Source organism: Myxocyprinus asiaticus, chromosome 5 (genome assembly GCF_019703515.2).
Source record: "Myxocyprinus asiaticus isolate MX2 ecotype Aquarium Trade chromosome 5, UBuf_Myxa_2, whole genome shotgun sequence".
Classification (NCBI taxonomy): Eukaryota; Metazoa; Chordata; class Actinopteri; order Cypriniformes; family Catostomidae; genus Myxocyprinus; species Myxocyprinus asiaticus.
Window position 1 is genome coordinate 7,851,703 of NC_059348.1, and position 27,475 is coordinate 7,879,177.

Genomic DNA, 27,475 nt, shown 5'->3' on the forward strand with positions numbered 1-27,475 from the left:
TCAAGATCAAACCCCTAGTGTCACTACATCGACACAACGTCGATTGAGTGACAGACAGGGAACAGAAAACCATAGAGACAATAGACATCCTCCATTTTTGAGAATCTGTCACTCAGGCTTCTGAGGGCTGTGTCTATGCAAGTGTAAAAAAGGAAAAAGGGAATCTGGATAAATAATTTTCATATCCGTTCCGGTGTGGAACTTCAATAAATTGCCCTTGAAGGTCTCTGCGTTGTTCTGTCTTTTCTGAGCACTGAAGTAAATCAATTATTGTTAATTCACACATTTAATTCCGTTATTCATTTTATCTGACTTCAATTTTATATTAATCTGACTCCAATTTTAAGTTGACCTCTAATTTATATTTAAGCTCTAATTAATTTCTGATCATTCTTTTAATTTAAAATTTTTAGGTTATTGATTACTCTAAATCCTCTTCTATTCATTGTCCTTTTGATCTTTGGAGACTTACGCCGGCCGTTATTAAATTACGTAAACCTCCCGAAAATGGATAGCCAGTTCCGTTCTTAGTCAGGGATTGTAGGGTTAACTAATATCGTCTGGTTTGGCTTTTCTCATAACCAGACGATATTGCCGCTTAGTCACGTACATACAACTTGCTAAGACGGGCGGTGAGCAGTGACAGAGTCTTTAAATGGCTTTCTCCTACCCGGTTGTCCTGAGTGGTTTCTCCTATATTAAAGCTCCAGTATGGTCTACCCTGGTCTATTGAAATTCGAATCCTACCCGGCTGTCCTAGGTGGTTGTCCTACCTGGTTGTCCTAGGTGGTTGTCCTGAGTGGTTTAAATTCAAACTGAGAGTCTTTAAATGGCTTCCTCCTATATTAAAGCTCCAGTAATGATTTCAGAGGAATTCAGAATAAATCAAATAATAACCATTTATTTGTCAGGTAGGATATAAAACATTGTTGCAGAAATTCAAATCAAAGCCAATTTCACATGATCAGAATAAACAAGCATTACTAAAAATAAAAGACAAGTCAAAGAAACATACCTGACAAAACTACATGCAGCGGTACAGCATGGGAGATCTGTATACAGATTCCCAGAACTTCATGCCAACTTTCCTTAAATATCCAGACAGAATAAACATTGTGTACCAAATGGTATTATCCTTTGAACAATGAGGATTTGGGGGTGAATGGGTTCTTGACTTCCTGGGGTTTAACCTTGTTAACATACAGGAGATAATTTCAATTGTAGGTCAAGGAGGGGGAGCCACCTCCAGAATTATGCAGTATTTGGCAAAGACCTTATAACTTTGTTACCATTAGTTTTATCAACATGGGAAAGAGACCACTATACCAGTCGCACAGAGACCTCTTAAACGATATCAAACACATACAGTTGCATTCTTTGTTTTCATGTTATTTGTTATATTTTTTACATATAAGTCTTATGTCTTTGTGTTGGTCCAGAGCTGGAGAAGGGGAGAGAGAAGGGGGGGCAGCAAGGTGATTTGCAATTTATCACACTGTGGTGATATTCAGGTGTAGATTTCAGCAAAAGGCGATTTGCACTTGATCACACGTGGTGATATTCAGGTGTAGATTTCAGCTTTTGTGAGAGAGTTCTATTACGTTGATTCTCGCAGAGTTCTTTGACTTTTAGATGGAAATGGTGCCTTTTGGTTGTAGACATTGTGGTGCCAGCCTTACAGTTTCCTCCGCTTGGCCCCCGGGGACAATTCCAGAAGAGTCCCTGTGGGGTCATTGTGTCCTTTTTGTTTTATTTTTTATCTCAGTCGCTGAAGTGTGTGCAGTTGTAATGTGCTAAGAGCCAGAGCAACTTCAGTTGACCTTCTCATGGATCGGATGAGGTACCGGAAGTAACAGCACTGGGCCAATGTAAAAGTGAAGATTAGAGCACAGCCCACCGCACATCCACAGATTATCCAGTCCCACCAGGTGTAGGTGTATTGTGCAGAGCGGGTGGATGAGCTGGACAAGATTTTTGCAGTCTTTCAGGCTAGGTTAGCCTCCACCTGTGCTTGAGCAAGGTGGTACTCAGTTTGTTGGATGATTCTTTGTGCCAGTTCCACTGTGTCGACCACAGCTTGGGTGCTTTGCTCATAGAAGGTGTCATCCCATCATGGCGAAGCGTCTGCGTCCAGTGGTATTCTCCCCAGAATGTTTATCTGTCCCATGGAAAAGTCCTCTGTTACCTCTAGACAAAAAGAGTGGTTGGCAGAGCAGGACAATCCCCCAATCGCCTTTTGGTTGTAGACATTCTGGTGCCAGCCTTACACAAGGTTCTGTATACACAGCACAGCCATTGGCAAGAAGAACATAGCTTATGTTAACATATTATACACTTGTAAAAACAAATTTACAGAGATATACTAGCTATGGTTTATGCATCACACGTTTTAGACAGAGTAAGCTAGTAAGCTGTTGTTAGCATTGAACTGACAAATGACAACCAACTTTTCTGATGTGTGGTGGGACAAATTAAACCCCTTGACATTACTACTTCATTCAATGTAACAGATTCTCACTTACCACTGTCTCGTTTTTTCTTTTCCTCTTCCTCATGCTTTCATTTCCTTTTAATATGCCCAGATAGGTAAATCCGCTTCATGGTGCGTCATTTAATTGCCGCTCTGAAACTACAAAACTTTTGACAACAAGCTCGTAGCATGGGGGCCCATTTAGGGGGGTTCTGGACATGTTATTGCAGTGTCTTGTACCATCAAAGAATTTAAGGGGGTTCCATGTTGTCGTTGCTGTGGTCCAATGTAATCAGCCGTCCTTGAGGGAGCCCCCTTCCAGCTCAGGGCCCCAGGCACTTGCCTGGTTTGCCAACCCCGTTGCGATGTCTCTGGGTATTACTGTAACGTACTGTTACCATGAAAGAGATTTGCTGTGTGGTTGTCCAACCACACGTTGAATTGTTTGTGCATATCCGCCATCGCGGGTGAGACCGGCACACTGAGGGCTGACTGATTTTAAAACAGTTGTGCTCAAAAGTTTGCATACCCTTGGAGAATTGGTAATATATTTACCATTTTTAAAGAAAACATGAGTGAGCAGGCAAATCACATTTCTTTTATTTCTTATGGGATTCATATTCAACTGTAGGTTATAACAGAATGGCACAATCATAAAACAAAACATGGCAACAAAGAAAAAAATGAAATGACCCCTGTTCAAAAGTCTGCATACCCTTAGTTCATAATACTGTGTATTGCCCCCTTTAGCATCAATGACAGTGTGCAGTCTTTTGTAATAGTTGTCTATGAGGCCCCAAATTCATGCAGGTGGTATAGCTGCCCATTCGTCTTGGCAAAATTCCTCCAGGTCATGCAAAGTCTTTGGTCGTCTTGCATGAATCACACGTTTGAAATCTCCCCAGAGTGGCTCGATGATATTAAGGTCAGGAGACTTTGATAGCCACTCCAGAACCTTCACCTTTTTCTGCTGTAACCACTGGAGGGTCAACTTGGCCTTGTGCATAGGGTCATTGTCATGCTGGAAAGTCCAAGAGTGTCCCATGTGCAGCTTTCGTACAGAAAAATCAAATTGTCTGCCAGTATTTTCTGATAACATGCTGCATTCATCTTGCCATCAAGTTTCACAAGATTCCCTGTGCCTTTAGAGCTCACACACCCCCAAAACATCAGTGAGCCACCACCATGCTTCACAGTGGGGATGGTATTCTTTTAACTATAGGCCTTGTTGACACCTCTCCAATCATAGCACTTATGGTTGTGACCATAAAGCTCTATTTTGGTCTCATCACTCCACAGAAGCTGTGAGGTGTGTCAAGGTGTTTTCGGGCATAAAAAAAAAAAATCTAGGATATAAAAACAGGCCTATGAGAAACATAAACTTAATATATTATAGGGATGGGGAGCTCCGGTTTGAGTGGCGCCATGTGAGGATCAGGGTTGGGATGTTTACTTTTAAAATGTATTCCACTACAGATTACAGAATACCTGCTGTAAAATGGAATTTGTAATGTATTCCATTAGATTACTCAATGTCAGTAACATATTCTAAATATTTTGGATTACTTCTTCAGCACTGGTAGATTTTTTCACTTGTTTTGACTATAAAAACTCTGCCAGAACAGTAAGACAAAATACACATGTTAAAAATGCATTCTCTGAAAAACATAAATATCTTATGCAGTGTTGTTTCTAAAACAAGATAAATCTAATTTATCTTGTTTTAAGGATTTTTTAAATATATTTTTACTGGAAAACAACACAAAAATTATTATCAAGAATACGATTTTTGCCCTAATATCAAAGGTCTCACTAGAAAAGAAGAAATTATGATCCAACCTGAATTTTCTTGATAAAAAAAAAATATGATTATGCCTGGTAACATGTGTATGTAAAATTGCTAGAAATAGCATTTTAGCTTAGCATAAATCTGACAAATTACACAAGGTTTATTTATATTTTGCTGCTCCAAACTTCAAACTTACTGTCTGAGCCTGTCTGCTTATATGAATGTAACACATCATAAGAAAGTGTTTCACCGCTGTTCAAATGCACTTTGGATCGCATTATATGTATACATGTTTTCCATCTGAAAGGACTAAATATTAAATGAAACAAATGACAATAAAATGCAAAGTAATCTCTTCAGTAAACAAAATACTTTTTGAATGTAACTGTATTCTAATTACCAATGTAGTGGAATACAGTTACTTATATTTTGTATTTTAAATACATAATCCCGTTACATGTATTCCATTACTCCCCAACCCTGGTGAGGATGCAATCTTGCCTTCCTCTTCACTAAATTTCCTTATATGACAGATTTAGATCTTCTGAAGCTTATAAAAGTCACTCAGTTGACCACTAACCTAATACGGTAAATCCAAAGAAGTCGAGGGTACGATGCATAGAAGAAAACATGCGCAGAGCCAGATGCTATTGCTAGCACCATCATGTTGAAGAATGTGAAGGTGCAGAACGCTGTGGCAGTAACATCTGGTGACCCCCTAAAGCTTTGGAGCTAAGGAGTCAGATAGAACAGCTTCGGTCGGAGTTCAGGGGCTGTGCCGAGCAAGCTAAGTTAAAAGTGGAGGCTCTGCAGGGCCGAATGGTTGAGCCCGAAGCATAGCTAACAGGCAATCACACTCTATTGCCTTTCTTGAGCAACAGGTGTCCAAGCTCAAAAAAGATGTGGCAACATTGAAGTAAATCCAAATAAAGACCTGGGTAGCGTTGCACAAGCTTTCTGTAAAATATGTGTATAATGAGCTTTAAGTTCACCACAGCTTCTCCAGCAACCTAAGGATGAATGATTACACTTAGAGGTTATTTCTGGTGTCATGAAATATCTCATATTAACTTTCCAAGTGTATTCTTGCCAAAATGGAGATTGCGTGGTTTTTAAAATTTCTTTTAAACTTTGTTTCGTTTCCAATCTCCTTCTGTTATTTTATTTTCCAACTCAAATTCCCATTTTATTTTAATATTATGTAAACCCTTATCCTTGATTTCTTTCAATATTTTATTTATTTGTCTTATCAAATTATCTACTTTGTTAATTTTACTAACTTTAATCATAAAGCACAACAGAGGGTGAATATCATCTAAGGTTTTTACTTTAATTTCATATTTTAAATAACTTCTTATTTAAAGATATTTGTAAAATAGTTCCCTATCTGTCACTCACTCGACATTGTGTCGATGTAGTGGCACTAGGGGTCACTCTTGGGAGCCCGAGACACCTCTGGTCTTTGATAAAAGGCCAATGAAAATTGGCGAGTGGTATTTGCATGCCACTCCCCCGGACATACGGGTATAAAAAGAGCTTGCGTGAAACCACTCATTCAGATTTTCTCTTCGGAGCCGAATGATCGATGTTTACTGAGCTGACTTTTCATTCACCTCTGCTGGATCTGACGGCGCATTTCAGCAGCTTCTCCCTCCTCTGCACTGGTGCACTGCAGAGAATGCCCCTGGGCGCTTCGGCAGAAAAAAGAGAGTATATTTTCCTAAAAGAGTATATTTCTCTAAAAGAGCAGCACACACGGAATGTCTTTTTAAAGACGCATCTTTTTAAAGATGCCTTTCCGTTTGTGTGTTATTCCTGGTTGCAGTCGTTACCTCTCAACTTCAGATGGTCACGATCGCTGTTTTTCGTGTCTGGGCGCGACCCATGCGGAGACAGCGTTCGTGGATGGTTCATGTACTCACTGTAAGAACATGACCATGGTAACGTTGCGGTCGCGGCTTGCTTTTGAAAGCAAGCCACCCCAGTGGCTCCCCACCTCAGTCCTTCTATCTACGGGTATGAGGCCAGCGCGGCTAGCACTGGGGGCGATTTGGGGACCCCAATGGGACCGCCTCCGCCGGGTATCCCCCCGCGGACCCCCCATTCCCCAGCACGCTCGTCTGCCCGATCGGGCTTCCAGATGAGTCCGCCGGCTCATCTCACGGCGAGTTCGACCTCTTGTTCGGAGCCCGCGAAGCTGATGAGCTCTCGAGCGCAGCATCAGAGAGTGGGCTTGTCCAGTCAGACGCAGAAGCCTCAGCTGGGCTCCCCCCTTCGGGGACGATTGCCCAGTCACAGGCTGATGCGGAAATGACGGACATGCTTTCCTGGGCGGCCGTGAGCATCGGGCTAGAGTGGAACCCTCCGCTCTCCCCCAAACCCTCGTGGCTCGATGATTGGTTCCTGGGCTCGCGGCACCGCTCAAAGCAGCCACGCCCCACTCCAGTGCCTTTCTTCCTGGAAGTGCACGAGGAGCTGACAAAATCGTGGGAGGCACCTTTTACTGCCCGGTCCCGATTTCTCAGTTCCCCCGCCCTCACTACCCTCGATGGTGGGGCAGCCAGGGGCTATACGGCGATTCTCCCGGTGGATAAGGCCCTCGCAAACTCAACTGCCAGAGTGCTAAGGAGGAAAGTCATTCAGGGATCACAGTGTGTGAACACGACTGGGAGTCAAGAGCACACGTCTTCACCTCAAGGGAGGGAAAAGGCACTATGCGCAAGCGGTACACCCGGCCAGCTGACCCGGACCTTACCTGCTCGTGCATGCCAATAGACGGGATGAGGCCGGCTCAACCTGGAGATTGTAGAACCTCGCAAAGGTGTTGGATGTTGCCCAGCCTGCTGCTCTGCAGATGTCTGCCAAAGAGGCGCCACTGGCCAGAGCCCAGGAGGCTGCCACACTCCTGGTAGAATGGGCTCACAACCCCACAGGGGGTGGCACGTCCTGAGCCTGAAATGCCATCGCGATGGCATCAGTGACCCAGTGAGCGCTTCCTTTCCGCTGTCCACCAAAGCAGACAAAGAGCTGCTCAGAGCTTCTAAGGCTCTGTGTGCGATCCAAATAGATGCGTAAAGCGCACACCAGACACAGCAATGCCAAGGCTGGGTCTGCCTCCTCCTGAGGCAGCACTTGCAGGTTCACCACCTGATCCCTAAAAGGGGTCGTGGGAACCTTAGGCACATAGCCCGGTCGGGGTTTCAGTATCACGTGAGAGTAACCCGGACCAAACTCCAGGCAAGATTCGCTGACAGAGAATGCCTGCAGGTCCCCTACCCTTTTGATGGAAGTGAGCGCAGTCAGGAGGGCAGTCTTCAAAGAGAGTGCCTTCAGCTCAGCTGACTCCAAGGGCTCAAAGGGAGCTCCCTGTAGACCCCGAAGGACTACAGAGAGGTCCCACGAGGGGACAAGGCGTGGTTTGGAGGGATTCAACCTCCTAGTGCCTCTCAGGAACCTGATGATCAAGTCGTGCTTACCCTAGTACTTACCATCTACTGCATCGTGATGAGCCGAAATAGCAGCTACATACACCTTCAAGGTGGAGGGGGACAGCCGCCCCTCCAGCCTCTCCTGCAGGAAGGAAAGCACTGATCCGACTGCACATCTCTGGAGGTCTTTGCGTCGGGAAGAACACCATTTAGCAAACAGACGCCACTTCAAGGCATACAGGCGCATCGTAGAGGGAGCCCTAGCCTGAGTGATCGTGTCTACCACTGCTGGTTGTAGGCCACTTATGTCTTCCACGTCCCGTCCAGGGGCCAGACGTGGAGATTCCAGAGGTCTGGTCATGGGTGCCAGATGGTGCCCCGTCCCTGAGAAAGAAGGTCCTTCCTCAGGGGAATTCGTCAGGGGGGCTGTCGCAAGGAGTGTGAGATCCGAGAACCACGTCTGGGTGGGCCAGTAGGTTGCTACTAGGATGACCTGCTTCTCGTCCTTCCTGACCTTGCACAGTGTCTGTAGAACCCTTTCTTCATCTCGGCTGGAGGGACAGGCTCTATCGCGCCCTTGCGAAGAATGGTAGTGATCTCCGCATGCAAGGTAGCAGCCTTCTCGCCCTTCACCGAGGTGAAGCGGACGGCGCTGAACCTGGGTGGGCGCCTGGTGAACTGAATCGCGTAGCCGAGTCGGACGGTCCGGGTCAGCCATTGTGACAGGTTGGAAAGCGCGAGTCAAAAGCCCAAACTCCGGGCGAGGGGGACCAAGGGAATGATCGCGTCAGACGTACCGGCGGGTGGGGCCGCATGGCAGGGTGGAGCTCGAGGTACCACGTCGAGGGGATTCGAACCCCCTGGCCATGCTGAGTCCAGGGACATCGAAGCACTTACCTGGCTCCTGCCGCCCACCATAAGATTGGCCGATGAGGGGGGAGGAGGATTCTCGTCCCTGTAGTCCACCGGACCCAATCTCGTGTGGCCATGTTTGTGCCACAGCTGGGCACACAGGGGTGGGGGGACCACAGCTGGAGCACCATACCTGCAAAAATGGGACGGTGGATGGTGGTCGTGGCGACGGCCGTGTGCACCGGACATGTGACCAAGGGAACAAGAAAACCGCTCTTTTGTTGAATTTTTGTGTACCACAGCCTCTTGGACATGCGGTGAGATTAAATGAAAATGAAACAAAAGATTCTCCTCCCAGCCCTCCACCGGGGGATGGAGTGGTCTGCTCACCATCTCCAGAGAAGTGGGTCTCCATGCCCCTGGGTCGCCCGTCTCAGGGGTGCTTCGAAGCCTTCCTCGGGTTCTTGGCGGCCGGCCGTGAGATGGGTGGCGTCTGCTTCCTGTGCTGGGCTCCATGCCGGGGCTGGGCCACGGGGGCGGGCTGCGGTGGAGCTGGTGTTGTAGTTGTAGGAGGACGCCCTTGGCGATGAGCCGATGGGGTGTGGGGTCTTGAGCCGCGCCGGGGCAGGATTTGCTGTATGGCCTCCCTCTGCTGCTTCACCGCCGAGAACTGCTGGGCAAAGTCCTCGACGGTGTCGCCGAATAGGCCAACCTGGGAGATGGGGGCATCAAGGAACTGTGCTTTGTCAGCCTCGTGCATCTCAACCAAGCTGAGCCAAAGGTGGTGCTCCTGGACCACCAGGGTGGCCATCGCCTGCCCGAGAGACCGCGTCGTGACCTTCGTCACCCAGAGAGCGAGGTCAGTCGCCGAGCGCTGTTCCTGCATCAGTCCACTACCCTCGTGCAGTTCTTTTAGCGCCTTGGCTTGCTGTACTTGCAGGAGAGCCAAGGTGTGCAGGGCGGAGGCGGCTTGTCCAGCAGCACCATAGGCTTTAGCTGTCAGGGACGATGTAAACCTTCAGGTCCTGAGTGACAGATAGGGAACGTAAACAACACAGGAGAGTGCAAGCACTGGGGAATAACTCCCATGACACTGCAAAGCAACGCAAATGTGCTTTCCAGGTGCTGCAACTGCGGAACCTTTCAGGCCGTGCCTCTAAATCTCCCACGACACTGCAACCATGTTTCCTGTTTCCTCTTATAAAAGCCTAGGTGCATAGCTCATAAATATATACCCACTGCAAACCGCAATTCGGCAAGGTTCTTTACTCTGCGCCACCCGCCATTCAAACGCTGTGCGGGTTCTCGTGTTTGGACGCAGTGTGAGCCTATGCAATTTGGCCACAGGTTCTCCTGTTCTGAATCGCAGTGTGGGTCCTCCCATTCGAATGCTATGCAGGCTCTCCCTTTCGAATTGCAGTGTGGGCTCTCCCGTTCGAATGCAGTGTGTGCCTCAGCACATTGGTTGCAGGCTCTCCCGTTCGAATCGCAGGGTGGGCTCTCCCATTCGAATGCAGGGTGAGATTTCACGTAATTCACTCTGTGGGCTCTCCCGTCCGAAACGCTGTATGAGCTCTCCCGTTCGAGTGCAGTGGTGGTGCAGTAATCTTAGGAGCCTTTAGCATTTCCCGTCAGCCTTCGCATTGGTATTTCTTTTGCTCACGATTAAAATGAGCCCTACACATAATAAATAGAGCCTGATATAACCTCCAAAATTACCTTGTGCTTTCCTTACAGTCGTGTGTAAATGTAGTAAAACCATGTGTGCCTCAATTGATTCTGCCGGCCACATTTGATACTGTGCCACAGCGCCCAACCACGCTCGATACTGCCACAGCAGCTCCTGCCTATGCTCAATACCACCACAGCAGTACTCCTTTCGATTTTGATACTGCAACAGTAGTGCCCTGACATGACAAATGTAATAAAGTTATGTTTTCATTTTGCTTCCTTTACAGGTACGTACACAGAGTTATTTCTATTCTCTCCACAGGCACTTTCAAAGTCTAAGTTCCATACTTTTATAACAGTGCATCTACAGCAATGGAAACACAGCAGCGCTCCCACAGGAGCTCCTTCACTATGCCCCCAGATATTCAATTCACTACCGCAGCAGTAGTTTAAACTCCGCTCCCACAGGAGCTCCCCCCCCCCCTTTTTTTACTATTCTATCTCCTCTACTTCACTGCCACTGCACTGCCTTAACTCTGCTCTTGCAGGAGGCTCAGTTTGCTCTACTGCCGCAGCAGTGTTTTAGCATGCTTCCGCTAAAGCTCTTTGTCTTTTCTTCACAGCAGCTGTAACGTGCATTACAGCTGCAGTCACCATCTCTTCCTGTTCATTTCAAGCACCATATTTCCCTGTCTCTGGGTAGACCATCAAATGAGGCTACTGCTGCAAGTGAGTTGATCTGACAGTATACCTGTGGTACAACTCCCTGTTGTCGTACACATGTCCTTTAATCTAAACCTTCCACCCAGATCGGGCCCTTACGTGAGGCTTCCTCCATAAACTGGCTGATTAGATGTAATATATCAATGGTACAGCCCCTATAGCTGCATAAATGTCCTTCATCTGAACCTTCCACCCAAAGCAGGCCCTTGCGTGAGGCTGCCTCCGTCAGCCGGCTGCTTCAATGCAGTTTACCAAAATCTAGTTCATGTAGACCACCCTCTTAGACAACTCCACACCCTATCTATGGGTTCAATACTAAAAGCCATCTCTCCCAGAACACTCCAAACTTACTGGACAGCTTGGAGTTCCTTCAAAAAAACTTCCACAGAGCATACAACTTAGTTTTTCTAGCTTTTACCCTGCTCTCCATATCCTCTGTCATATCCCACCTCCATAATACCAAATCAATTCAGCCAAGAATAATGAAAGTTTACCTCAGCGGCATACATTTCTTCTTTAAACTCATCCACGGCCAACAATGCCCTTCCATTACAAAACCCCAGATAGCTCTCCTTATCAAGGGTTTACATAAAATGAATCCCAACCTTCCGGACACCAGACAACCACTAACCATCGACATCCTAACAAAATACCTTACTGTCTGTTACTCTTTGCTCCGGTCTATTTTCCCCCAACAAAACAAGAACCCCAGATTCCATGTTCAGTTTGGCTTTCTTCTGCTTCCTCAGAGTCTCAGAACTCACCATCAACTCTACCTTCAACCCAGCCATCCACCCCACCTTCTCCGACCTTCAATTCTTAAACCATGACACAATCCGTTTCTACATTAAACAGAGTAAAACTGATCAATTGAAACACGGCCATTCAGTTTTCATTTTCAATCTGCCAACCCCCATTCAGCCATACCAGCCCCTGGCCTTTTTTCTACTCCAGAGAAACTCCCAAATCACCTCTCCGCTCGACCCTCTATTTGTTGATGACAAAAACCTCCCTGCATCTAGACATTGGTTTCAAAAGAATCTAAAAATTATCCTCAACAGAGCCGGCATTCCTACCAAACATTTCTCTTCCCATTCCTTCCGCATAGGGGGCACTACTTCAGCCGCCCAGAAAGGTCTATCTGAGCACCAAATTAAAATGCTCGGTTGGTGGTCATCCCACACCTTTCGAAACATACATTCGATCCAACCTCCATCACATCAGACAAGCACACCGAACACTCACATCTTTTTAGGCTCAGGCCATGCCTCCCTACTATTACACACCTCGATGCTAACCTAGCCCCGCTGGGCTCGTATCCATCTGGAGCTACCACGCCTGGTGTGGACTCTCCCATTCGAATCACCGTGTGGGCCCTCCTGACCAGATGCAACACGGGCTCTCCCATTTGAATTGCAGTGTGGGCTCCCCCGTTCGATCGCAGAGTGAGCTTTCCCATTTATATATCAGGGGCTCTCCCTTTCGTAGCGCAGCGGGAGCTCTCCTGTTCGAATCGCAATGTGAGCCCTTCGTTCAGGCGCTGTGGGGGCTATCCCCTTCTGAATCGCAGAGTGACCTTCATGTTCTCGACCATGAGGGATCTCCCATTCGGATCGCAGTGTGGGCTCTCCTATCTGAACAGTGGGCTGGAGGTACCAGGATTTGTTTGTCCACAAAGCGCAGCGGGATCCCGTTCTCCTTATGCAATCCAGGCCCTTGCGTCGGAAGGATTGTAGCTCTGCATCTTATCTATATACCGTAGGCTCCCTCCTTCTGATACTGGGAGGTTTTGCTTCAGATATCGTTCAGCCTCTCCACTGGGGACGAGGACCTCCTTCCCCGTCTGTGACATTTGAGAGCTCATGCACTTTTGACTTATGGGCTCCATGTCATGGATGCTGTGGCAGGTCATACTCCAGCTACTTTAAACACTCCAATCCAAACGCTGCTCCTGCAGGAGCATTTTCAGAGTGTCACTGCTGCAGCAGTGCTCGCTCATGACTCTTGGTCGATAAACGCAGCAGCGAGATGCGTCCCAGCACTAAGCTTCCGAAATCCTAATGCAGCCCCTTGTGCTTCCTGCCTTTCACACTGCTGCAGCAGTACCTCAGTCACAGCTTTTGCCGCAAACGCATCGCTGGGACATGCTTTCCAAATGTAGCTCCAGCCGGAGCCCCTTTCAAAATTATACTGCCGCAGCAGTACCCAACTCACAGCTCCACATGGTGGAAATAGTAGGGAGATGTCGGTCCAGCCTAAGCAGCAGCAATGCCTGCTAACGACTCCAGGTCAATAAACACAGCGGTGAGATGTATTAGCCTTTCAAACTGATGCATCCCCAGTTGACATTGCCACTGCAGTACTCGCTCCCATATACAAACAGAAAAAAATGCAGGAGCGTAATGTGTCCCAGTATTAAAAAACTCTATACAGCTCCCCCGCAAATGGAAACTCCCACAATAACTACCGCCAATGCACAACAGTTGCCCCACTCACAGCTCCCGCAGAAACTAGGCAACCACCATCCTTCATCATATATCTTCATCCCTATCAATTCACTCTTTTGGGGGGGTTCTTCATATTACCAAGCCTAATGACCATCTACATCAATTCAACCTCTAAGCATCCAACTTGCTGTCCTAAAATCCTCTTGCAACTTTTTGGGGGAGACTTCAGAGCTTGAGTTGAAGCTGCTTCATTGATCCCCTCCTTTGTGGACAGCAAGCCAAATAAGTTTAACCTTAATAGCTTAAAGATTATCTGGGCAAAAGAACTTATGAAATGAAGTCCCTAAACATAAGTTTGGGAGGACCGAGTCCATCTAATCTTTCAATTAACAGCCAGAGTATATAAGCAGCTGTTTACCTCTCTTCGGTCTCAGCTGTTTACAGCATCCCTCCACCTCCCCAACTCCACCTTTGGGGAGCATGGGAATTTTTTGTGCAAATCTTCTGTAAATTTGCACTTTCGTTTGGGCATTGTTTCCACTCAAGTTGTCATTTGTTTCTACTGTCAAGCAACTGTTTGATGCCGAACACAACAGCGCTTCGCACGTTCACGGAGAGATTGACAGGCAGGAATTTGGCCAATAGTTGCTCCAAGCCTCTTATAATTGACCAATTGGTGTGCGAGAAGGCGGGACTTAGAAAGAGGGGTTAAAGCAATGCAAATATGCGCGCACACACAATGAAGTATTAGACCAGATGCACATCATAATGCAACTAAAGCCGAATCCCGGACATTTTCGCAAATTTAGAAATCCCGGCCGGACGCTTTTTTATAACATCCAGGGAAGAAATGTTATGCCTGTTCATCCTACCAGGGACTAAATCGGTTCAAGGATAAAAACGAAAAACGAAAATGAATGAAATTTTTAGCAGAACGTAACTGAAAACTACAACATAGTGATTTTCAGTTGTTCCAGAGTGAAAACATTATTTTTAAATGTTGGAAACTGGTTATAACCGGTTAATTTTGTTCTGATAATTTTTTCATGAAACTAAAAGCTAAAGGGTTCATCACAGTAAATTTTTGGAGTTACACCACTTCATGTTGCCAGAAAAAATGAAATGTGCTTTGATGCTGCAGGAAACTGCTGCATCACACACTTATTTGCCTAATTGCCCATAGTGGATGTCACATTCTGTGAATGAAGACCTTTTTAACAACTATGTATAATTACTACATATACATGAACAGCAAATTCATATACAAGGAAAACATTATTAGATGTAAAAAGTACTTTTCTCAGTTGTTTCCAAGTCTTCACTGAATTATTGTTATTGATATGATGCATTAATACAGATTTGATGCTGCTGGGTTTTGACTCAGAAACAGATTGTTCATTAAAATATTAATGAACACTTAACTATTAATGAACTGTATGTTTGTTACGATTTCTATTGTGATAAATCGCTCATTTTTTGTTTATTTTGAGGCAAGTGGCATATTTTGAGCCTGTTTTTCCAGACCAGATTGCTTGCTTCTATTGTGAGATCTGGCAATGCTGAAATTTGTATTTTGCGCAGAGTACTGTAATTTAAAAAAGAACTTTATTTTATTTTGTTCTAACCGGTTACCATTTGGAAAGGAGTCTGTGGAACTTCTGAACCGGAATGGGAAAAAAATAGAGTTTTTTCTCAGAACGAACGAAATGAAAACATTTTGTTTTTAGTCCCTGCGTCCTACAGCTTTGTCTTTCACTTGATTATTCTGTATTTTTTATACCTTAATATGTGGTATTAATATTGGCATCTAATGGACAAAGTACTTTCTTCTTTTCTTGACTTGACCCACTAATACATTTACTTACCTTTCATAATTATAATTTTTTAATTATAAATAATACAAAGAATGCAGATTAAAGTATAAATCTGTATACGGTATATATAAATCTATATACAGTATATATATATATATATATATATATATATATATATATATATATATATATATATACACACACTACCAGTCAAAAGTTTTGAAACACTTATTCTTTATTATAATTTTTTTTCTTCACATTTTAGAATACTAGTAAAGTCATCAAAACTATGGAATAACATAAATGGAACTATGGGAATTATGTTGTGACTAGACAAAATTCAAAATAAATCAAAACTGTGTTATATTTTAGCATCTTCAAAGTAGTCACCCTTTGCCTAGAATTTGCAGACATGTACTCTTGACATTTTCTCAACCAACTTCTTGAGGTATCACCCTGGGATGCTTTTTAAACAGTACTGAAGGAGTTCTCATCTATGCTGGGCACTTATTGGCTTCTTTTCTTTATTATTTGGTCCAAGTCATCAATTTCAAAAACTTTTATATATTTTTTTTATTTCATTTTAGTTTTGTAATGAAAAAAATTAATATTGTGGCACAATTATATTTTTGTCTACAAAACTAATTTCAAACAATTAAGCATACGCCTTCAGATCAAAAGATTTTTAAGATCATGAGAAACATTTCAGTGAAGTGTTTCAAAACTTCTGACTGGTAGTGTATGTATGTATGTATGTTATATATATATATATATATATATATATATATATATATATATATATATATATACTGTATATATACATTTTTTTATTTAATAGGACAAATCAGCTTTAATTATAAAGAATCACAAACACAAGCTCTTATTACAGACTCATGAGAGGACAGAAGTGGATACTGATTTTCACTGTGTGTGAGAGAGAGAGAGAGAGTGTGAGTGTGTGTGTGTGAGAGAGAGAGAGAGAGAGAGAGCGAGAGAGAGTGTGTGTTTGTTTGTGAGTGTGTTTGTGTGTGTGTGTGTGTGTGTGAGTGAGTGTGTGTATGAGTGTGTGTGTGTGTGTGTGTGTCCAGGTATTGCCTACGTTGTGGGGAACAAATGTCCCAACAAGGATAGTAAAACCTGAAATTTTTGATGTTGTGGGGACGATCAGTCTGTCCCCATGAGGAAACCAGCTTATAAATCATACTAAATGATGTTTTTTGAAAATGTAAAAATGCAGAAATGTTTCTGTGAGGGTTAGGTTTAGGGGTAGGGTTAGGGGATAGAATATAAAGTTTGTACAATATAAAAACCATTATGTTTATGGAGAGTCCTCATAAAATATGAAAACCCAACATGTGTGTTTGTGTGTGTGTGTGAGAGAGAGAGAATGTGTGAGTGTGTGTGTGTTTGTGAGTGTGTGTTTGTGTGTGTGTGTCTGTGAGTGTGTGTGTGTGTGTGTGTGGGCAGGTTTAAGTGGTTTACGAGGACTTTTTCTAGGTTACAAACTGGTAATTACAAGGGTATTATACTATAAATGTGGTTTATGAGGACATTTCTAGTGTCCCCATAATTCAAATGTTGTTGTATGATGTTTTATTGAAAATGTAAAAATGCTGAAAATTTTTTGTGAGGGTTAGGTTTAGGGGTAGGGTTAGGGGATAGAATCTATAGTTCGTACAGTATAAAAATCATTATGTCTATGGAGAGTCCTCATAATGATAGCTGCACCAACTGTGAGTGTGTATTTGTGTGTGTGTGTGTGTGTGTGTGTGATCAACATTTGACTGTAGACAGATTTTTAAAAACATGAAAAAGTCACTTTTTTGTTGTTGTTGTTTAGAACAGCACCAAAACATGTGACTTTCTATATTTAATATATTCATTTTTATATTTGAGTTCATTGTGTAGCATTAATGTAACTGTGGGCTACAAATCATCTCTAGACTTACAGTATTCACAGGAACTTACTAGTTAAAGTTTTTCACAATGACATGCTGTGATGGTATTGTGGTACAGTGATGCTAATAGCATGATATTTTAATATATACCATGATATTTACATGTTATTTTCATGATACTGTAAGGTACATGTCCACAAAAACATGGCATTTATGATAGTTTATGCATTCATGCACTGTTAGTGTTTTGATACTCTTGGTTTGAAAATGTCTTTACCTGCAGTTCAGAGTCGTTCACAAGCTGCACACGCAGATGATTAACTTACTGAAGAACTTCTCTGAACAATTCTGAGAGAATCACGAAACAATTAAGACTGTTAACCTGTTTAAGCAATTCATTTAAAGAACCGGCTCAAAAGATTCATTCGGGCATCACTAGTTCTGATTTTAATTCTATTTTACTCTGTAGTAGGAAAAAGGTTTCATATTCAACACCAGAGTTTATTATCTGTAAATGATTATATGATACTTATCAATACTTATCATCAATACTTATCACTTTATAATTGTCTTTCTCATTTATAATCAGACAAATTAGTTACACATATAACTAATGACTTCATTTTTCCTGTTGAATGTATGAACAGTATGTGCAGAGCTGTGAGTGTGAGGAGTTTTTCTTCTTCTCTCTACAGTCTGTATCAATGCAGTATTGGAGATGAAGGTTGTGCTGCTCTGGCTTCAGCTCTGAGATCAAACCCTTCACACCTGAAAGAACTCAATCTGAATGATAATAAACAAGGAGATTCAGGAGTGAAGCTGCACTCTGATTTACTGGAGGATCCAAACTGTAAACTGGAGAAACTTCAGTGAGTGATGTTGTTATTTTATTATTAGTTAATATGATATAAAATATTGTGTAATAATTATAAAGACTCTAATTTCAAATATCAACTAGTAATGAGATTTCATACATTAGAGTTTATAGCATTTCTGTAGACCCTTAAAACATAAAAGTATAGTGATTTCAGTTAAATGTTTGTGTCTATTGTTTTGTTTGTATATTAATATTATTTTCTCATCGACTGTTTCTCACTGTCCTGTTTCATGGTTATTCAAATGCCATTGAACTCATTCTTTCAATCATCAGGTGTGTTTGAACTGACAAGAATGACATTGACTTAACTTAAATACTCACTCCAGTGCACATAGTACCTGTTTAAACTGGATTGCAGGTGGTTTGTGAATAAGATGCAGTTTGCTCAATTACACCAGAGAACTGACTGTATGAGTGGAAAAGTCAACTTCTACCTCACTGAGCTACTGTCATGTTTCATCTTAATGTTGATGAACCTTCATTCCCACCAGCTGATTCTCATTGCACATCCATTTGCTCTTGTTTTGTTGATATCTGAGGGATGTGAGTTTCAGAGTGATGCTGACAGCTGTACTGAGATACCTTCACTAAAACATATAGTTTAACACACTGTTATCTTGTCATTTCTTTCTCAGTCTGAGTTACTGTAATCTGACAGAGTAAAGTTGTTCATCACTGGCCTCAGTTCTCAGTTCAAACTCCTCAAGTCTGAGAGATCTGAACCTGAGTGACAATAAACTACAGGATTCAGGAGTGAAGCTGCTCTCTGCTGGACTGAAAAATACAAACTGTAAATTGGAGACACTACAGTAAGAATATCCTCTGTGAGTGAGTGAGTGTGTGTGTGTGTAATTAGATTTCATACTTTAGAGTTTACAGATATTATGCTGAATCTTAAAATGTAAAATTATTAGCGATTTCAGTAAAATGTTATGTGTGTGTGTGTCCATTTGTGTAACTTTTATGTCTACTCGGGAACTTGTTAATTCCACTTCCCACCACAAGAGTTCTGCATCACCTGAGTTTTGAGGTCTGTTTCCTGTACAGCTGTGTCTCATTATCTGCTCATTTGGGACTCTATTTAAGGACGCCTTGTTTGTTGTATTATTGCAAATATTGTCTTTCCATTCGATTGCAGTTCCGAGCATTTACTATATGCCTGATTTATTCCGTGTCTGAGCCTTGCCTTGTACTCCAGTGTCAACAGTTGCTACTCTTTTTGGATTATCTGCATCGTTTGTTTGTCTACTTGTTTTGAACCTTGCCTGCAATATCTACGCTGTTTTGCCTGCTCTTTTAATAAACGACACTGCATATGGATCTACCTGAGTCTTCCAATTCTGTACCATTACAGAATACTTCACCTACCTCAGATCCAGCGGAGTCAAGAACACACTCCACGCTCACGTCTCAGGCCACCATTTTAGCCGAGCATCAACACCAGATCAACCATCTATCCGCAGCAATGGACGAAGTATTGAGTCATCTTCACCAGCGAAGCCCCATGGCTCCAGCGGCTTCTGAGTCTGTTCCAGTGAGTGCGCCTGCTTCCTTCCCTATCACTGTTAACACGTGTCTTGCACTGCCGGAGAAGTTTGATGGATCACTGTGTTGATGTCGGGGTTTTCTGCTTCAGTGCTCATTGTATGTTGCTCAGCAACCACTAGCGTTCGCTAATGAGGAAGCTAAAGTAGCGCTAATCATTTCTTTACTTCAAGGAAAAGCACTTGATTGGGCACACGCTGTTTGGGATAGTGATGTTTCTGTTCACTCATAATTGGAAAATATTTTGTCATGCTTTAAAGCTGTATTTGAACACCCTGAGAGAGGAATAAGCGTGGAGGACCGGCTGTTGAATTTTAAACAAGGTAATGCTACAGCCTCAGATTTTGCATTGACTTTCCGCACCCTAGCAACACAGTCTGGTAGGCAGATGGCCCATTGAAAACCATTTATCGGCGTGGCTTGTCGCACACTCTCCAAACTGAGTTAGCCAGTTGGAACGAGCAGTTAACTCTGGAACAATTTATTCAGCTTTCCGTCAAGATTGATAATCTCATCCGTACACGTACTCTGGTGACGTTATCTACGGATTTCACTCCTGCAATGCCTAGTGACGCTCTTGGTGTAGAGCCAATGCAGATTTCACGCACCCGGCTCATGCCGGACGAGAGTCGACGCCGGCTGCGTAAAGGTCTATGTATCTACTGCGGTGATGCGGGCCATTACCTATTTGCATGCACCAGACTTCCTCCTAAGTCCTCCCGCAGCACGCCGGTGAGTCAAATCAATAACAGTAGTTTCCTGGTGTCTGCTATTCTATCTTTTGAAACACGTCATGTTTCTGTGCAGGCATTAATTGACTCAGGATCTGCTGGTAACTTTATTGATGCTGCTTTAGTGGAAAAATTATCCATCGATACTGCACCTTGTGTTCCACCTCTGTGTATTACAGCGTTAGATGGATGGCCACTGGGGACGGGTGCTGTACAAGAGGTCACCAAACCCGTGAATATTCAGATTGGAGCTCTGCATCATGAGGAGATCCAACTATTTATCACAGAGTCACCTACAAATCCATTAGTTCTGGGTTTCATCTGGCTAACTCATCATGACCCCATCATCTCTTGGAAGGAGGGTTCGATTTTGAAATGGATTTCACTTTGCCATAATACCTGCATCACATCCATACGCCCCCTCATCTGTTGTTCTTCTAAGATGCAATCATCCGAGAAGATTTTTCCTGATTCTGTGCCTTCAGTTTATCATGACCTGCATACTGTGTGTGGCGGGGTGAGCAAGAGACAGACACAGTGGGTGTGGCATCAAGCCTCGAAGAGGTATTTATTGGAAATAATAATAAAAGTAAAATGTCCATAAAGGGGATAATAAAGTGTCCAGGGGGAATCGTGTTCATAACAAAGGGGGAATCTGGCATTCTCACGGTGAGATGGGGCTCCGTGAAGGTTGGGGTAGTGTCCATGGAATGGCCCAGGCATGAGCAGGGTCCATCGGCCTCACACGCTCCCCTCCAGGTTCCATGGTGTGAGGGGCGGCAGTGTCCTTGGTGGCCTGTCTTCCCAGGCCCGTGGCAGGTAAGAGGGGTAGGCGGCCCAGCCTCTAGCCCGTCGGCCACAACGTGTGCAGTTCTCCCCTGGCGACTCATCTAATCGGCCCCCGGGGGGTCCGAGGAGCGGGTCCAGTGGTGCATCAACTCATCCGAACCCTCCCAGCTCTGGTCCTGGGCGTGCGAGGATGCCAGTGTGTGTAAACATGGAGATTTGAAGCTGGCTCCCCAAGAAGAGGTGCGCTCTGCATTTTAAAGACAGTGGTGATGAAGCATTATTCACATCAGGTGTGCTTCATTCACCGCTGTCAGAACGAGGCTTTTCTCGCTCTCCTGCCCAACTCCCTGAAGGGCTGAAGGGCGGCCCTAAGAGGCGGGACGTCGATGACGAGCTGGAGGGGCAGATCATTCCGCCACATGTGTTTAGCAAAGTCAAAGCTTCAGCTCTTCCACCACATCATCCTCAGGACTGTGCTATTAACCTGCTACCAGGCACATTACCGCTCAAAAGGAGGATCTGTCCCTTATCAATTCCTGAGACTAAAGCCATGAAGGAATATTTGAAGGAGGCACTGAGGCTGGGTCACATACGGCCGTCTACTTCTCCTGCGGCCTCAGGTTTTTTCTTTGTGGAGAAGAAGGATGGGACACTATGCCCATGCATCGACTATCGATGCATGGGCATAGTATATAGTTCTATATAGTTCCCTCGGCCCTAGAACAGATATGTGAAGCATGCATTTTTTCTAAACTGGACTTACGCAGCGCCTACAATCTGATTTGTATCCGTGAGAGAGACGAGTGGAAGACAGTGTTCATCACCCACGCTGGACATTTTGAATATCAGGTTATGCCGTTCGGACTTTCCAATGTGCCGTCGGTATTCCAGTCATTCATGAATGAAATCTTCAAGGACATGATCAATAAGTGTGTGATTGTCTATACTGATGATATTCTGGTTTATTCCCCCTCATTGGAAGTCCATGTGCAACAGGTTCATCAGGTTCTGCAACGACTGGCTGATAATCACCTCTTCGTGAAGGCTGAGAAGTGTGAGATTCATGCCTCTACCATTTAATTTCTGGTTTATGTGTTAAGCATCGATGGTGCTTGTATGGATTCTTCTAAGGTCAGGGCGGTGACGGAGTGGCCCACACCCATTGTGGTTAGGGAGTTACAATGATTTCTGGGGTTTGTCAACTTCTACAGACATTTTATTAGAAACTTTAGCATGGTGGCTACACCCCTGACATCTCTCCTTCATGGTAAGCCACACAGTCTTACTTGGAATTTCGTAGCAGCTCAAGCTTTTGAGAAGTTAAAGTCACAATTTTCAAGTGCACCCATTCTCAAGCATCCTGACCCTAACTGTCCTTTTGTGTTAGAAGTCGACGCTTCCGACTCTGGAGTAGGAGCAATTCTGTCGCAGCGCCATGGTTCCCCTCCTAAGTTGTTCCCTTGTGCTTTCTTCTCCAGAAAACTGACTCCGTCAGAAAGGAACTATGATGTGGGGAATTGGGAACTACTGGCCATGAAGGTGGCATTCGAAGAATGGAGACACTGGTTAGAGGGGGCATGGCATCCATTCATTGTTCTCACTGACCATCGCAATATTGAGTATATTCAGGGGGCTAAAAGACTCAACCCACATTAAGCCAGGTGGGCTCTGTTTTTCTCTCGTTTTAACTTTTCTGTTACCTATCGCCCAGGTTCTAAGAACACCAGGGCAACACCTTATTTTGGCTCCATCCCTGGCAGTCACTCCAGTGCGATGGGACATCATGAGAGAAATTCAACAGGCACAGGCGGCTGAGCCATCTCCAGCTCAATGTCCGGTGGGGAAGACATTCGTCCCAGCAGTTCTGAGAAGTCACGTTATGGAATGGGTTCACAGTTCCTTGTGGTCAGGACATCCTGGAGAGAATCGAACCCAGCAGCTCATCAAGAACAAATTCTGGTGGCCATCACTCTCTTCTGATGTTTCTACTTTTGTTAAGAACTGTTCAGTGTGTGCTCAGTCTAAGCCATAATGACAATTACCTGCCGGGCTTCTCCAACCTCTGCCTGTTCCTCATCGTCCATGGTCCCATCTGGGTGTGGATTTCTTGACTGACCTGCTGCCCTCTCAAGGTAACACTACTATCCTGGTTGTAATTTGTTGGTTTTCTAAAGCCTGCCACAATATTCCCCTCAGAAAGCTCCCTACAACCCTGGAAACTGCTGAGGCTCTATTCCAGTACGTGTTTTGGTTCTTTGGCCTTCCGGAGGACATTGTCTCCGATCGGGGGCCTCGGTTCATCTCCCAGGTTTGGAAGGATTTCTTTGACCTCCTTTAAATCAATGTCAGTCTCACCTCGGGCTATCATCTGCAATCTAATGGGCAGGTAGAGCGGCTGAATCAGGAGGTGGGTCGCTACTTGCGAACATACTGTAGCAACAACCAGCAGGATTGGAGTCGTTTTTTGCCATGGGCCGAATACGCCCAGAACTCACTTGTAAAGCTCTCTACAGGACTTACACCTTTGTTCTTGGTTATCAACCCCCTCTCTTTCCTTGGACTGGAGAGCCGTCGGATCTTCCTGCAATAGATTCTTGGATGCAACGGAGTAATCAGGTATGGGACAGTGCCCATGTACTCCTGCAAAGAGCCAATGCCGTCAGAAGATCCAGGTGGACCGCCGTCGTCGGAAATTTCCTGTTCTTCACCCTGATCAGAGAGTTTGCCTGTCGACTCGGGACCTCAGGCTCCACCTTCCCTGCAAGAAACTTAGCCCCAGGTATGTGGGTCCTTTCAAAGTTGTTAGACAAATTAATGAGGTTACGTAAAAGCTCCAGCTTCCTGCTCATTATCGTATTTCTCCCAACATTCATGTCTCGTTGCTGAAACCGGCTGGCCTTGGCCGTCTTCAAACTTCTGACAAAGGCTCCCCTCCACCGCCACTGGAAATTGATGGCCAGATGGCTAAACATCAGATTTACACAACACAATTTAAAATATAATATACACATAATTACACACAACACAATATACAAATAATAACATACAATGTACAGTATACAATACACACAATAGAATACACATTATACAATAAAAAATAGTATATATATGTTGGGCCTCATGTATTCAGATAGAAGACAAAGGCAGGCCTAACAGTCATAAAAAAAACATTCCTCAAGCCCCCTCCTTTTAAGTCAGATGTTGTACTGATAAAAATCGCGCCAAAATCAAACAAAGGGAGTCCAAAACAGACTACAGATCCATGAAGCCTTGCCTTCTAAAGGATCGAGCTCTCAACTCCTATTGGATGAGGCACACAACAGAACGTCCCTCAAACATGACATCATCAGGACTTCAAATAATTCTGAAATGCTTCCAAAGTGGCTTCCGGCGACTTCGTTCACCGAATACGGACGTAGCTTTTTGCTGCTCTCCGGTGTAACCTCGTGGCATAAGGAAGTAATGTCCGACTTGAAACTGTAGCCATACAATCTCCATCTCGCTGGACGAGTTGAGATTACTCTGTGTTCAACCAAACACTCTAACGGATCCGAAGGAGACCGCCGAGCAATTCGCATCTTCATCCGTTGGCCTACAGAAGTGAAGAGATTAAAGATTTCTCTTCCATCTTCAAGTCGACATTTCTGAGTTCTCCGCCAGCCCGCCGAGAATCAACAGCCGTACCGCCCTCTGAGAATCAACAGCCGTACCGGCCGCCGACAGCGCGAGAAAACGGCTCTAGTCATCACACGAGCCTCAAGAAACCGGGTCAAATTTAAAGGACGGAGGAAAACACATTCTACCTGTGTCCTCATGCGATTCAAGTAAGAGGTTTATGTCTGGGCAGAGATAGAATATTATAGCGTGTTATCCTTGTGTTTCAAGGTTTTTGCTTGTACAGTTTACGGACCGCCATGTCCGCTCATTATTAATACTCAGGGTATTAATTATCACGAATTTGTTTTGCTGTATTGTAGTCCAACCAAATTGGACTGTTGTGCATTTTCGCCATCGCGGGTGAGACAGCAACTGAGTTCATCCATTAAAGAGTCAAATAACAAGGGACTTTTACGAGCCCCGCATCTCTGAGTGATGAACACGGCTGCTTTATCTCCAGCTATCGCGAAATCAGCTTTCGGGCTGTCACTTAATCATCTCTCTCTCTCTCTCTCTCTCTCTCTCTCTCTTACTAACCACACTGACACACACACACACACACTGTCACACACACACCTTGTGTTATAGGATTATTTTTATTTCCATATCTAATCATATCACTGTTTAGTTTGTAGTTGTAAGTCGGAAGTTTATTGACTGCATTGTATTAATTATTAATTGATATTACTGCATAAATAAACTTTGTTTATATTACAAAGAGAAGTGTTTTGGTTTGTTTTGCATATGCCTGTGTCGTGCTGACGGGATGTCAGTGCTCGGATTCAAACCTTCATTCATTGTTTCTTTATTCGAAAATCGATATTCTTCGGATGTCGATTTTCCTAAGAAAACAATCTAATATTGAGACTGTTTTAATATTCGGTTATTAGTCCCTGATTTCAGGGTGGTGCCCTGTCAATGTTAATCCTTATTAATATTCTATTGATTTTTGATAATTGATAATTATCTTTGATTGAATTAGAATGATCAATAAGCTAGTGTTAATTTTAATGTTTCATCGATGTTAACAATTGATGTGTTGATTTTAAAGGATTAAAAAAAAAGCTAACATTGATTCTCATCAATGTTCTATTGATTTTAATAATTAATAATTATCTTTGATAATTATTAATTATTGCTAATAACCAAACTTGCTCCTAAACGTAGCACACTACATTTACTGGAGTCCTATATGAGGTTTTAATGAGTTAGATCCAATTAATTAATTTAAATATTGATTAATAACTACAGAAATAATTATTTCTTATAGTAACACTGATCTAAACAACCAGTAAAGCCCTACATATAGTATATATAAAATGTACAGTAGGTTGTATTGCACTGTATTGACATTCAGGCTGCCAGTTGATAGTCAGTTGCCTGTGTGTTGTTAAGAGAGAATATAATTTATGACAGTCCAGTGTGAGATAATAAGATTAATAAAGTGCAGTGCTGATGTATATCGATCGTGAGAGATCAAGAGTTCAAAAGTCTGATTGCTTGGGGGAAGAAGCTGTCATGAAGTCGGCTGGTGCAGGTCCTGATGCTGCGATACCGCCTGCCTGATGATAGCAGTGAGAGCAGCCCATGGCTCGGGTGGCTGGAGCCTCTGATGATCCTCCGAGCTTTTTTCACACACTGCCTGGTATATATGTCCTGGAGGGAGGGAAGCTCATCTCCGATGATGTGTCTGGCAGTTCGCACCACCCTTTGCAGGGCTTTGCGGTTGTGGGCAGTGCTATTGCCTTACCAGGCGGAGATGCAACCAGTCAGGATGCTCTCTACAGTGCTGGTGTATAACTGTGTGAGGATGTGGCGGTTCATTCCAAACTTCCTCAGCCGTCTCAGGAAGAAGAGGCGCTGATGAGCCTTCTTCACAATGGCCTCAGTTATGTGGACACAGAGGAACTTGAAGCTGCTGACTCTCTCCACTGGTGCTCCATTGATGGTGATGGGGCTGTGTTCTCTTTCTCTTCTCCTGAAGCCACTACAAGCTCCTTTGTCTTGCTGACATTGAGGGAGAGGTTGTGCTCCTGACACCAGATGACACCAGTTTCATCAAACCCTTCACACCTGAAAGAACTCAATCTGAACTATAATATACCAGGAGATTCAGGAGTGAAGCTGCTCTCTGATCTACTGGAGGATCCGCACTGTAAACTGGAGAAACTACAGTGAGTTATTGATTTATAATTTATTTAATACACATCATTAAAACCCTTCTGAGATCTGCTGATGATCCATTACCTGCAGCACAGCTCATTCACCACCAGCACATCACTGACACTCACACTAACGCATCTTATACATTCATACACAGATGATCTAACAAAGTTTGTCAAATAAGTGTATATATTGTAATTTCTTGTGAGAGGTGGTCAACAGTTAATTAAAATGTGTGGTTGCTGTTGGACTGCATTGTCTCTTAAGGGATTTGTAAAGTATCTATTAATAAAACAGTAAAGCAAGAATGATTGCTAAAGTCAGGACATTTTGAACAAAGTTTCATCTTTTTCTCCCACAAAGTGCAAATATCCATCACATTGTGTAGTCCAAACTGTGGTGGTCAGGATGGACCCCGTAACTGTAAGCAATTATCTCATAGCGCAAAACCTTCTTTTTCAGAACCATATTTTAAGGCCTCTTCAAACCAATCGCGAAACAAATATTCATCAGTCTGAAAGAAAACCAAATCATCACAGATCTCCATGGAAATCTAATGAGCTTATTATTGAATCGTTAAAGGAATAGTTCAACTAAAAAGAATTCTCTCATCATTTACTC

The 27,475-nt window shown here is 43.8% G+C and overlaps 1 pseudogene; it reads left to right on the plus strand.

The window, feature by feature from the left end:
• Positions 1 to 26,869, plus strand: part of LOC127440555 (NACHT, LRR and PYD domains-containing protein 3-like) — a 51,308-nt pseudogene extending 24,439 nt beyond the window's left edge.
• Positions 26,870 to 27,475: the final 606 nt, after the last annotated feature.